The following is a 13709-nucleotide window of genomic DNA, read 5'->3' on the forward strand; positions in this document are numbered from 1 at the left end:
AACATATACGTAAATAAAATATATTAAGAGCATCAATTAATTAAATGACAATGATAATCATTATAAAATAATTAAATAATATAAAATATGAACATATTAATAGTTATTATGGATAAAAATAATCATAGATTAAGTAAATAAATGAGATTAGGGACACCCCACTAAATTATATATAAAAATAGCATAAATAAATAGACATAGTAGTATATAAAATTTTAAAGAGATAAAGTTCTCCTCCCCCTTACCTTAGTAGATATATAAAATTGTTCCTAAAACAGTGTACCACAACTTTCTTTCTCACGTACTTTTTTTCTTCTCTTTTTACGTTCTCGTTCTCTCCCACTGTGCTCGAATGTTTCAAATGGTTACTCCTATTTATAGGGGTGTAATACCCCTTGATTACGTAAGATGATGAGTAACCTACATTATCAACTGTTGTGTTGTTCAATAATTGCTCTACACATATATACGTTATACGTTATCTACTGCTCTGTACATATTTATCTACTGCATCTCATATTCATATTTATCTACACCTATTCATCATTTCACTACACACATGTCACACATACACGTACACCACTCACCACACATCTCATATTATCTACACCTATTCATCATTTCACAACACACACGTCACACATACACCACATCACTTATCTTTTATTATTTAATTTAATTATATTTAATTACTTATTAAAATATATAAGTTATTATATACATTATAATAGATAGTTTTATATATAATTATAATATTATAAATATTTATAATATTATTGGATATCATATATATATATATATATATATATATATATATATATATATATATATATATATATATATATATATATATGTGTGTGTGTATTTAAATATGATTATTTATATATATATATATATATATATATATACTTATATATACATGATGATTAAAATATTATTCTAAAAATGTGAATTATAACTATCTAAAAATAATAATAATAATACAACCAATTTTATTTATTTTAAATAAGGTAACTAAAATTTAAAAGAAATATTATTTTAAAAATATATATATAATATAAAATTGAGAATGTTGTATCACAAATTTAGAATATTACAATTTTCCCCTACTCACAGAAATTTCGTCCTCGAAATTTTTATTGCTTAAAAATAAATAAGGATAGTTTTCCCTGATTTTTTCTTCCAATTCCCACGTAGCATCTCCAGTAACATCATTCCAGATGACCTTTACCAGTGAAATCTGTTTGTTTGTCAACTGCTTGATCCTTCTGTCTACGATCTGTACAGGCATTGTTTCAAATGTAAGGTTATCCTTTAACTGTACTGTATCAGGTATTATTACATGAGATGAATCAGAAATATATTTTCTTAACTGAGACACATGAAAAACATTATGAAGCTTAGAAAGAAAAGGAGGTAGAGAAATTTGGTAAGCAACAGGACCTATTTTTCTGAGGATTTGATAAGGACCAATAAATCGAGGTGTGAGTTTCTTTGATTTCATTATCCTACCAATTCCGGTTGTTGGTGTAACTTTCAAAAATACATGATCACCTTCCTGAAATTCAAGATATCGTCTTCTCCTATCAACATAACTTTTCTGTCTACTTTGAGTCATTCTCAATTTTTCCTGAATCATTTTGATTTTCTCCGTTGTTTGTTGCACCAATTCAGGGCCCAAGATTATATTTTCTCCTGTCTCAAACTAACACAAAGGAGTTCTGCACTTTCTTCCATATAAAGCTTCATAGGGTGCCATACCTATGCTAGAATGGAAACTATTGTTATAAGTGAATTCAATCAGAGGCAGATATTGATCCCAACTACTAGAATCCTCTAGCACCCAAGATCTCAATAAATCTTCTAAGGATTGAATGGTCCTTTCTGATTGTCCGTCTGTTTGAGGATGATATGCAGAGCTAAGGCGAAGCTTAGTTCCTAATGCTTGATGTAAACTTCCCCAAAATTTAGAAGTGAATCTAGGATCTCTATCAGATATTATGCTAGATGGTACACCATGCAGCCGTACAATCTCCCTTATGTACAGTTTAGTCAATTTTTCTAGTGAATACCTAATGTTAATGGGTAAGAAGTGAGCAGATTTTGTCAGCCTATCCACGATAACCCATATGGAATCAAACTTATGAATTGTTCGTGGTAAACCAACTACAAAATCCATTGCTATGCTGTCCCATTTCCATTCAGGTATATCTAAGGGTTGTAACATTCTTACTGGCTTTTAATGTTCTATCTTGGCCTTTTGACAAATCAAACATGTAGCTACATATTGTGCTACTTCCTTTTTCATTTTAGGTCACCAAAACATTCTCTTGAGATCCTGATACATTTTTGTTGCCCCAGGGTGTATACTCAACTTGCTCTTATGTGCCTCACCTAGAATTATTTTCTTAATTTCTGAATCATTGGATACACATATCCTATCATTAAATCTCAAAACTCCTCTTTGATCTATATTAAACTTTTCACCATCATTTTGTCCCAACAATCTCTTTTTCTTTTGAATGAATTTATCAACTACCTGAGCCTCACCAATTTGTCCATGTAAGTCATTAGTAACTTGAACTGCATGCAATTGTATTCTATCCTGACTTACTGTAGTTGATAAATTCATATCTCTAAATTTTTCTATCAAATTCATCTCATGAATCATTAGTGAAGAGATGTGTAAAGATTTTCTACTCAGTGCATCAACCACAACATTGGCTTTTCCTGGATGGTGATGTAATTCAAAATCATAATCTTTCAAAAATTCCATCCACCTTCTTTGTCATATTTAGTTCCCTTTGATCAAACAAATATTTTAAACTCTTATGATCGCTAAAAACATCAAACTTACCACCATACACATAATGTCTCCATATCTTGAGTGCAAAAACAATGGCAGCTAGTTCTAGATCATGGGTTGGGTAATTCCTTTCATGAGCTCTTAGTTGTCTAGAAGCATATGCTACTACCCTTCTATCTTGCATAAGAACACACCCTAATTAATCCCATTTTTGAAGCATCACAAAATATGACAAATTGTCCATTAGGATTGGGTAAGGCTAAGACTGGTGCAGTGGTTAATCTTTTCTTAAGCTCTTGAAAACTATTCTCACATTTTTCTGTCCACTCAAAGAGTTGTCCTTTCTTAGTGAGTTGAATTAAAGACATGGCTATTTTAGAAAATCCCTCAATGAATCTCCTATAATATCCTGCTAAACCCAAAAAAATACAGATTTCTGTCACTGTCTTTGGAGGTTCCCATAACAGAACTGCTTCTACTTTAGACGAATCCACAAACACTCCGTCTTTGGAGATCACATGTCCTAAAAATTTAACCTCCTCTAATCAAAATTCACACTTAGAAAGTTTAGCATACAATTGTTTATCTTTCATGATTTGAAGAATAGTTTGAAGGTGTTCTTCATGCTCTTCATGAGTTCGAGAATATATGAGGATATCATCTATAAAGACCACCACAAAATGGTCTAAATACGGACGAAAAATCCTATTCATATAATCCATGAACATTGCAGGTGCATTGGTTACTCCAAAAGGCATCACTTGATATTCATAATGACCATACCTTGTTCTAAATGCAATTTTCTGTATGTCTTATGCTTTCACTTTGATTTAATGGTATCCTGATCTTAAATCTATCTTAGAAAACACAGTGGCTCCTCTCAATTGATCCATCAAATCATCTATCCTAGGAAGAGAGTATTTATTCTTTATGGTAAACTTATTTAATTGACGATAGTCTACACACAACCTAAAACTTTCATCTTTCTTTTTAACTAACAAAACAGGAGCCCTCCAAGGTGATACACTAGGGCGTATGAATTGTTTTTCAAGCAACTCTTCTAATTGTTTCTTCAACTCAGCTAATTCAGAAGGTGACATCCTATAAGGTGCCATTGAAATTGGTCCAGTTCCAGGCATTAAGTCAATCGAAAATTTAATCTCTCTGTCAGGTGGCAAACTAAGAATATCATTAGGGAAAACTTCAGGAAAATTTTGAACAACAACTATGTTTTTTAAGTCGACTTCCTCTTTAACTTCCATAGAGGACAAGATTAAATATCCTTGAAATTTACCCCAAGAAAACTTGCTTATTGGTTTGGATAATGAAATCGATAGGTCCTTAGAATCAAAAAATCTTACAGACTTTTTGGCACAATTGAGAAAGACATGATTAGAAGATAACCAATCCATACCTAAAATCACATCCAGTTGTGATAAAGGTAGGCAGATCAAATTTACAAGAAATTTTCTATCACCAATAAAAATAGGGTAATCTAAACAAACTTTATTGGCAATCATAGATTCATTTGTAGGGGTTGAAACAATTAGATTAGTCTCTAAAGAAGAAACTGACAATTGAAGGTGTTGAACGCAATCATTGGAGATAAAAGAATGAGTTGCGCCTGAATCATACAGTACATTTAAAGTTTTGCCTTTAATGAAACATGTACCTTGTATTAGATCATTGTTTTGAGCAGCTTCAGTTTCGGTCATGGTATAAACTCTCCCAGTTGTAGGAGGTCTCGGTTTGGGTCCAGAAGTATTCGCGTGCGCCTTTGGTTGTCCACACTCAGAAAACACATGACCCGACTTTTCACACTTGAAACAAACAGGTCCTTTGAGATGACAGTCTTTAGTATAATGACCTTGTCCACACTTAAGACACTTAGCTTGATTATTCATGGGTCTACTGGAATTTCCTGCAAATTGAGAAGATTGGGGTTTTCATTGAGGTCGATCATAAGGTTTTCCTTCATTATTCCTTTTCTTGTTAAACTGAGGACCAAAAGATTTTGGTCTGTTATCCTTATTGTGATCAAAACCTTCCAGAAAACGACACTTGTGTATTAATGTGGGAAAATCAGGAATTTCTAATATTCCTACTGCCTTTCTTAATTCTGGTCTAAGTCCATCCTCAAATTTAATACACTTCATTCTCTCATCAGGGTGATAAAAGAAAGTAGAATACTTTCCCAATTCCTCAAACTTGGAAGCATACTCTCCCACGGTCATGTTCCCTTGTTTTAATTGCATAAATTCTATTTCTTTAACCCTCCTAACATTATTAGGAAAATATTTTTCAAAAAATTTAGCTCTAAACACTTCCCATGTAATAATTATTCCTCCTCCTTCTAATAGTCTTCTAGTACTATCACACCAATATTCTGCTTCTCCTACTAACATAAACACTGCATAATTTACTTTTTGGTTATCAGGACAGTTCATGGCTCGAAATATCTTTTCTATTTTTTTAATCCATAATTCAGCCTTTTCAGGATTATATTCTCCATCAAATTGGGAAGGTTTATTTCTCCTAAATTCCACTAATCCTTGTGACTCCTCCATTCCTTCCGGTCGTTGATTCCTTAACAAGGCTGCATCCATGTCTTTAATAGCTTTCACAGCTTCTGGCATTTTTGTGTTTCTTCCTCCTGCCATCTAATATTTTTATGGATTAGTTTATTATACTAGAAACATGGTTAGCACATTTCCCAAGTTACACATGGAACGTTGCTCTGATACCATTAAAATGTAACGCCTAGTCGTATTAATATTAATCTCAATAATATACGTATATATATATATATATATAATATTTATAGATAGAAAAAACATGTATAGTAATAATATTATACATAATAACATACTAATAATATTTACCACTACGTGCGTACTTACTTACTTTTACATATATATTACATTTTATTAAAAATATTTACAATACGTGTCTATTTACATACCATAGTTTCTTTTTCTACTTCTATTATAATTTTTACATGGGTGGTTGAAACAAATTTACAATTGGATTCACATGGTTAGCGGGCGGTAAAAAGAAAGTGACTATTATTGGGCCGTCGATCACTGTAGGGACTTCTTGGTTTGGAGAGAAGGTAAAAGTCGACATTGCCACTCCATTAAATGTGACTGCGTTTGTTACCGCATCTACATTCCATGTAGTTCCAGAAAAGACTGCAAATATCACTAAGGGAAAAGGTCCTAGAATGTTGGGCGCATCAATCTATATATATATATATATTTGTTTTTTTATATATAAATTAACACAAATTTTAAACAAGAAATATAAGGAGTGAGAACAATTTTCAAAGAAATATTTATAATTACTTAACATGCGTAACAATAGTTAATATTAGAAAATATACATATAAAATTTCAAATTACACTTGCAGTGACTAGTCAAGATAAATGAGCATTATAATATCAACCAACGAAAGAATTTTTAATCTTAACTTCTTACTCATTTAAATCCTCAAGGTCAAACCTCCAGTTACAAATAATTCAAATTTTATTTTCTATGGCTATAGAATAATATTTATCTTTAAAACGAGTCAAAGACATTTTAACAAAATTATATTATAATCAATCATAAAAATAATCATGCTAAATAAATTTGAGAATTTATCATTATTTAAGCTTTAATTAAATAACATATACGTAAATAAAATATATTAAGAGCACCAATTAATTAAATGACAATGATAATCATTATAAAATAATTAAACAATATAAAATATGAACATATTAATAGTTATTATGGATAAAAATAATCATAGATTAAGCAAATAAATGAGGTTAGAGACACCCCACTAAATAAATATACATAAAAATAGCATAAATAAATAAACATAGTAGTATATAAAATTTAAAGAGTTAAAGTTCTCCTCCCCCTTACCTTAGTAGAGATATAAAATTGTTCCTAAAAGAGTGTACTACAACTTTCTTTCTCACGTACTTTTTTTTTCTCTTTTTACGTTCTCGTTCTCTCCCACTGTGCTCGAATGTTTCAAATGGTTACTCCTATTTATAGGGGTGTAATACCCCTTGATTACGTAAGATCATGCGTAACCTACATTATCAACTGCTGTGCTGTTCAATAATTTCTCTACACATATATACATAATACGTTATCTACTGCTCTGTACATATTTATCTACTGCATCTCATATTCATATTTATCTACACCTATTCATCATTTCACTACACACATGTCACACATACACGTACACCACTCACCACACATCTCATATTATCTACACCTATTCATCATTTCACAGCACACACGTCACACATACACGTAATACACCACATCACTTATCTTTTATTATTTAATTTAATTATATTTAATTACTTATTAAAATATATAAGTTATTATATACATTATAATAAATAGCTTTATATATAATTATAATATTATAAATATTTATAATATTATTGGATATCATTTATTTATATATATATATATATATATATTTATATATGTGTATTTAAATATGATTATTTATATATATATATATTTATATATACATGATGATTAAAATATTATTCTAAAAATGTGAATTATAACTATCTAAAAATAATAATAATAATAATACAGTCAATTTTATTTATTTTAAATAAGGTAATTAAAATTTAAAAGAAATATTATTTTTAAATATATATATATATATATATATGTATATAATATAAAATTGAGAATGTTGTAACAAATTTAGAATATTACAAGAATATATTATCTTTCTTATAATTAAGACCCAAATCAAAAGTATAATTTCTCAAGAAATAATCTAACATGTATCTTGTATTAATTATTTTTTTCAAAAATATTCTTAATTATAGTTACTTTCTCTTAATTTAATAAGTAGTTGGTAGATATATATTAAAAAAATTGAAAATATAAATTTAAGATAAATCTAGTATTATTAACTAAATAAAATAATTTCCTTAATTTGAATGATTTAAATAATTGAGTGATGTAAGACTGGAGAGTATTAAAAAGTGTGTGCTGAGATCCTCCTCTTGGGAAGAAAAATAAACGTGTGCTTTAATTTCTAAGTTCATCTTATGCAAAGAAAATAAAATAAAAACATTACGTACGTTCCGAAATAATGTTACGTCCTATATGGAAAACAATATCGCAAAGATTGTGAAACGTGGAGCATTAGTAGATACAGTGTATCCAGCAAACCTTTTTCAGTCACTAAAAAGCAAAAGAAAATATTAAAAAAGATTCAAAACAAATATATTTTTTTATTCAAATTGCATACCCATCTTTATTTATTTTTTCATCATTTCTAAAATAATCCATCATTTCCCCTGATATATTATTTAGAGAGGCTTCTTATGCTGAAACTTAATATACGATTTAGTGTGTCTAAAAGGTGGGACCTAGGACCTAATGTATGTATATTTAACTCTATCTAAATTATCCTTGTATTTATATTTACTATGGAGTGGAGTACTTTATACTTCCTAATAGTTTTCTTTGTCAATATATATACAGGTAAAACAAAATAAATACGAAATATAATTAACTACTTAATTATTTATAGTTGATAATTAAGTTCAAATATATTTTTCTTCATATGTTTCACGAATATGTAATTATAGTCTCTCATAAGTTTTTATTAATTTAATCTTTTAATTTTTAAAATTAATAATTCATTAACATATAACAAATTAAATAAAAAATGATAATGCGATTAACCGATTATAAATGAAACTGTATGTCAATTATTTGTCACGTTAACTTTCATGTAAGGAATACTATTATTTTTTTTATTATATATACATATATGTTGTTTCTTTTTTATTATAATTAAAATTTATACCTGATTAAAATAATTTTAATTTTTAATATTATCTAACTACAAGTATCATCACAGACACTCATCAACTTTTTCTATTGAATTTTGAATAACATACTAACTATAGATTAATATTGCTTAATTTGAATTGATAATGTGATCAACTTTATTATAAAATTAGTTTAATGCATGTGTTATATTTGTTAGCAATAAACAAAAGAAAAGGTATGTGTAACCGACCGACATGTTCCACCCGTATGCAAAGATATCAATTATAATACACATGTTCATATATGACAATAAATAAACATGTTATATACACCAAAATGATATTTGTTTTTACTATATTTTAATGTTATAAAGTTTATTTCTTTTATGTAAAAGTAATATTTGAATTCTCGAGTTTTCAGATAAGATGGTCCAGCTTAGAGAAATATCGATTCAAAACTTTGAACAGCACCACAAAGGAGACATTGGCGTCATCCTACTTCCATGTTCTGCAATATAATATTTTCAAACATTGTAGATAAATTATTGCCATATTTTGCATTCGTGATAATAATCAACTATATATTAAAGGAGTTTGAAGAAAATCGATTTAAAGCATGAGGAAGAGCTAAAGTTTGAAACAAATCTATGTAATTAATTAAGTGGAAATTAAAAGAAAAATATCTAAAAGCTATAAACTATAAATCAAGTGTTAGTTATTTATTCTACATGATGTTGAATATAGGATAAACATTGTTAATGTTAGGCGTATTATCTCAAATTTCTTACCTTCTATTTAGCTTTTCTTTTTCTTTTATGCTTTCACTTGGTTGGACGTAAAGATAATAAATAAATTTGTACACGTGAATAATATCTCAATTCGTCTTGGCTTTAAAGAGAAATATCCAGTTTGACCGAGTATAGATATAAATAAAACTCGAAATATTAAATCCAGGACGAGTATATACTTACCTGCCCAGTCCCGTTCTCGTTCCCGATTTTGATTATTTTAAAGAATTATAATATTTAATTATATATAATTATTTATTATGATGTAAAATATTTGTGATTGTTTAATTATTAAAAAATCTCTTGATTAAAATATGACACAAGATAAAGATTTTGACACAGAACCAAAAAGAATGAAAAATGCCACTAGTTCAACTTGGGCCTTAAATAACGACATTAGTGGGTATCCACAAGCTTTAGCACCAGAATACAAAACAAGTAGGACAATTAGCAAGTAGCAATCAAATAATAAACCAAAATACTGCAAAAGATTAAATTGAACACTTCAGCATCATGAATCAACGTCAACTATAGCCATTGGTTAGAAAGTATATATTGCAACTTGTCCTTTTCTGCGGTTTTCACGTTTTATCTTCTCAAACCTTTTTATACGGTTCAACAAACACCACAGTTACAACTTAGACCATTATTTTATAATATATTATATGATCACATTCTTTCACCCCCACACCACAAAAGTCTTGTCATCCTAGTGTATCAAATTGCTAATTTCGAATGTCACTATCTCCCTTTACTAACCTGTAGTGATTATATTTTCTGACAAAATGTCTCTTAACTCCTTGTAAAGGTGATCAATGCATGACATGACTAGGGATTATCACTTGGGTATGTACAAAACAATGGGTTAATTATTTTAGTAATACAGGATCACTTGTCTAGTTTTTCAATCACCTAGAACCTGCACCAAAAAAGAAAATGTTTTAACTAATTAAAACTATAAATTTATGTGCGAAATTCATGATCAAAATAACTTGCTGGCAAAAGCATAAAATTGTATTTATTTTGAACGTAGGCATGTTAGATGGTTCTACCTCAATTGGTTTTAAGATGAAACTTAACAACTAAAAACTTGTCAGGGTAAAAATAATGATCTTTACTAGCACTCAACATTTAGTTTGAAGATAAAGAACTAAAATACATCCATAATTCAAGTAGAGAAACAAACTTACCTTGACAACTTTGGCACTTCCAATTGTGTACAGTATACACATGACCTACATCTGAGTATAATAGTAAGTTGATGCCTTGATGGGGCCACCTGAATTTAGATGAAGCTAGTTGTACATTTCAGCATAATAATGAATGCAAGTGTTGTGTGAATAGTATTGTTCCTTGTAGAATAACTACTGAAATGGGAAATTTCTTAGAAAAAGCATGATGTATAAAGTAGTTTTGTGCATTTGGCCAATTGAAAATGATTGTTTGTCTGACATTTCGAAGTTGGATTCCACCGAGTAGATTTTGTCAAACCAACTAAATGCACTTACTAATCCTAAGCACCAAGTTTATCTAAGCTTGCTCCATTTCCATGCAACTAATATGATATTTATAACAATGATGTCTGTGAGTGTAGAGGTAAAATGAAGGGGTAAAAACTAAAACTATTAGGTAACTTTCATTGGTTGTGAAGCAGTGCAGTATCTTTCAAACAAAGTTCCTTTAAAGATAGATCTTGACTACTAATACATTTAAGTAGTGAGTCTTTCTACTTTAGTCCACACTTATACTTCAAATCCATGATTGATTTGCCATTACAAATATGATACCGATGCATTTTCATTGTACAATTGGAACACAGTGGATAATGATATTCGAAAAAGACTTGAAGAAAATTCTACATCTTGAACTCACAATATGAAATTTTTTATTTGCTCAACATGTTAGTATCCACATCACATTTGACTTGCAATAAGATCTTAAAAGAAATTCAAGCCGTAGAAAATTATAGTCGATAATTTTAAGCCGTCACCTTGCAGTGGACAAATGAACCATTACGTGGATCTTCTTTTCTATCGTTATCAAAGCTTCAAAACTTTAGAACTCATCGCATGACTTCAGTTTTAAGAAAAAGATCTAGCCACAAAAAGTAAAATAAAGCAACAAAGAATTCAAATGGGGGAAAAAAAGAACAAGCTAATAAGAAAAATGGTAGCACGAATGAAATGTACCTTTCACGGGGACCAAGGGAGTTTGTAGTTCAATGTATATAACTCTCCATATTTGACTTCTGGACAAAAGCAATAAGCTTCCACTCATGACCCGTCATTCTCGTAAGCCAAAAAAAGTTATGAAAGAAAAGTAAGTCTTGCATTTTTGGCCCGCTCTAGTTATGTCTAAAGTATCAACATCAACCAAACTAGTGTGATGTCCATTATTTCAAGCATAAATTTCCAAAGCTCACTACTTAAAAGAATACAACAGTTAGCAATCTCATATTCTGATTATATAGTGTAATTAAAAGAAGAGGAACATACAATTATAATGAGATAAATAACATAGAAATGGAAAGTAACTAAAAGTTAGTATCAATTATGATCATGGTAAAGGAGTTTAATAATAATGAAAATGATTGATCCAAGCAATGTGACACCAGTTATCCTAAACAAGTGTTTTTCAAAGATAAGATACACAAAAGGTGCCAAGGTCAAAAAGAAGCCTTATAGAGAATGGTTGGTTAGTTATTAGATTTTGATACCATGACTACATATGAAGCAGTTAGACTAAAAGATGCTCAAGAAAGGAACACGATGATCGTCATTAACCGTGTTACAAGAATTTCATGACACTGACAACTAACAACCACGGTCATATTAACCTTAACAAGAGAAGGAAAATTTATGCTTCAAAACTATTCCTAGTTTATTTTATGATGAACAATGGTTTTATATAAGTGGCACTTATCTTGAGGGAGTGCCTACCTTGAGAAGAGAGGAAGGATTAAGAGTGTGCATGGTTTGGTTTTTCAAAAAAACTGCACCAAACTGAACCACACCATTTTACTGAACCGGTTTATAAATCATTTGAACCACTTTAATAAACTGGTTTAAAAACTGAATTGCTTTAATAAACAGGTTTATAACCGGGTTTAAAATTGGTTTCATAACCAAACCTGATTTTGAACTAGTTTTAAGAAATGAACTGGTTTTAAACCAGTTAGAATTGATTTTTCTATATTTTTTTCGGCTATAAAACATCACAAACCAGTTTATTGCCTTTTAATATATTAAAATCAGTTTCAAAACCTATATTTTTTCTGTTATAAAAACGTCAGCAGTTTAATGATGTTTCCTATATATAAAGGTAGTGTCAAAAATAAAAATATATATGCAATGACCATGAAAAACCATACTTTAAAAATATATGCATAAAATCACCAATCAATATCCTAAGTTGCATCAAGCATCCATTATAAAAATTGCACTTGCGTAGAGCCCATCACAAGAGCAGATGCACTTGCGTAGATCCATTATAAAAATATATATACAATGATCATGCCGCTGCTTAACAGCATTTCAAGTCTTCTTTCATCAAAACAGTTGGATAAAATCTGCATTATACACTAGTAACTAGTAAGACAGAGGACAAAGAACACCACTTTGTTTACTACTCATTCATCTCCGCGTGAACTACTGTTTTCTTTTAAAAATCTAGCAAGAGAGTTTCCACCACTTTTAATTGCCTGCAATCTCAGACATTCCAGAAGTGAGTACATTTCAGTTAGTAGTCCATGGATGCTCTGAAAAAAGTTAGCAGAACATGTTAAAAACTGAATCTTAATAAGATTGCATGGGTTAATAAGTTATATTTTATGGCACAACTCAGTCATTGCATATAAGAATAGTGGTGAGCATTCAAAAATAGAGGACAGAAAGACAAACCTGAAAGGGTACTATGTAAAATGTCCAGTATAACAGACAGACTTAAAAGAGGAACCATATCTGTGACATAATCCACCACGTCCTGCTCAGTGCTAAATACATAGCCAAAAACCTCCCTGCAGGCAAAAATGATTGAGCTCACAAGAATGGCCTCCAAAGCTGCAAGAGCCATAGCAGCAGAAACAGACACTCGTGCTGCTTGTGAATTTCCAGCTCCTAATGCATTTGAAGTTTGAAGTTTCAAGCTCTGGATTTGGTAGAAGACCAGAAAGCAAGGTTAGCAGCTCAAATGACCACCATCCAAGGCTGCAATCATCAAATATGTAAGAAACAGACCATGGTTGAAAACCAAAGGGCAAATAAAAACACCGCATAAAAGATCATGTATGAGGAAGAAACTCAC

General features: G+C 29.9%; 1 protein-coding gene across 9 annotated transcripts in view; it reads right to left on the reverse strand.

Moving 5' to 3' along the window:
• Positions 1-9921: 9921 nt before the first annotated feature.
• The window catches only part of LOC109815907 (uncharacterized), a 39922-nt gene continuing 36134 nt past the window's right edge, over positions 9922-13709 (reverse strand). For 4 of the 9 annotated variants that reach the window (XM_083076936.1, XM_083076935.1, XM_083076944.1 and 1 more), the window contains 3 exons: positions 11597-13612; positions 10598-11501; positions 9922-10326 (listed from right to left, as the gene is read on the reverse strand). The gene's annotated coding sequence lies outside the window, so the exon portion shown is untranslated. The remainder of the gene's footprint in view (positions 10327-10597; positions 11502-11596; positions 13613-13709) is intronic. The other 5 variants (XM_083076937.1, XM_083076938.1, XM_083076953.1 and 2 more) reach the window with 5 other exon arrangements.

This window comes from Cajanus cajan, chromosome 1, assembly GCF_000230855.2.
Source record: "Cajanus cajan strain Asha chromosome 1, NIPB_CcT2T_4, whole genome shotgun sequence".
NCBI lineage: Eukaryota > Viridiplantae > Streptophyta > Magnoliopsida > Fabales > Fabaceae > Cajanus > Cajanus cajan.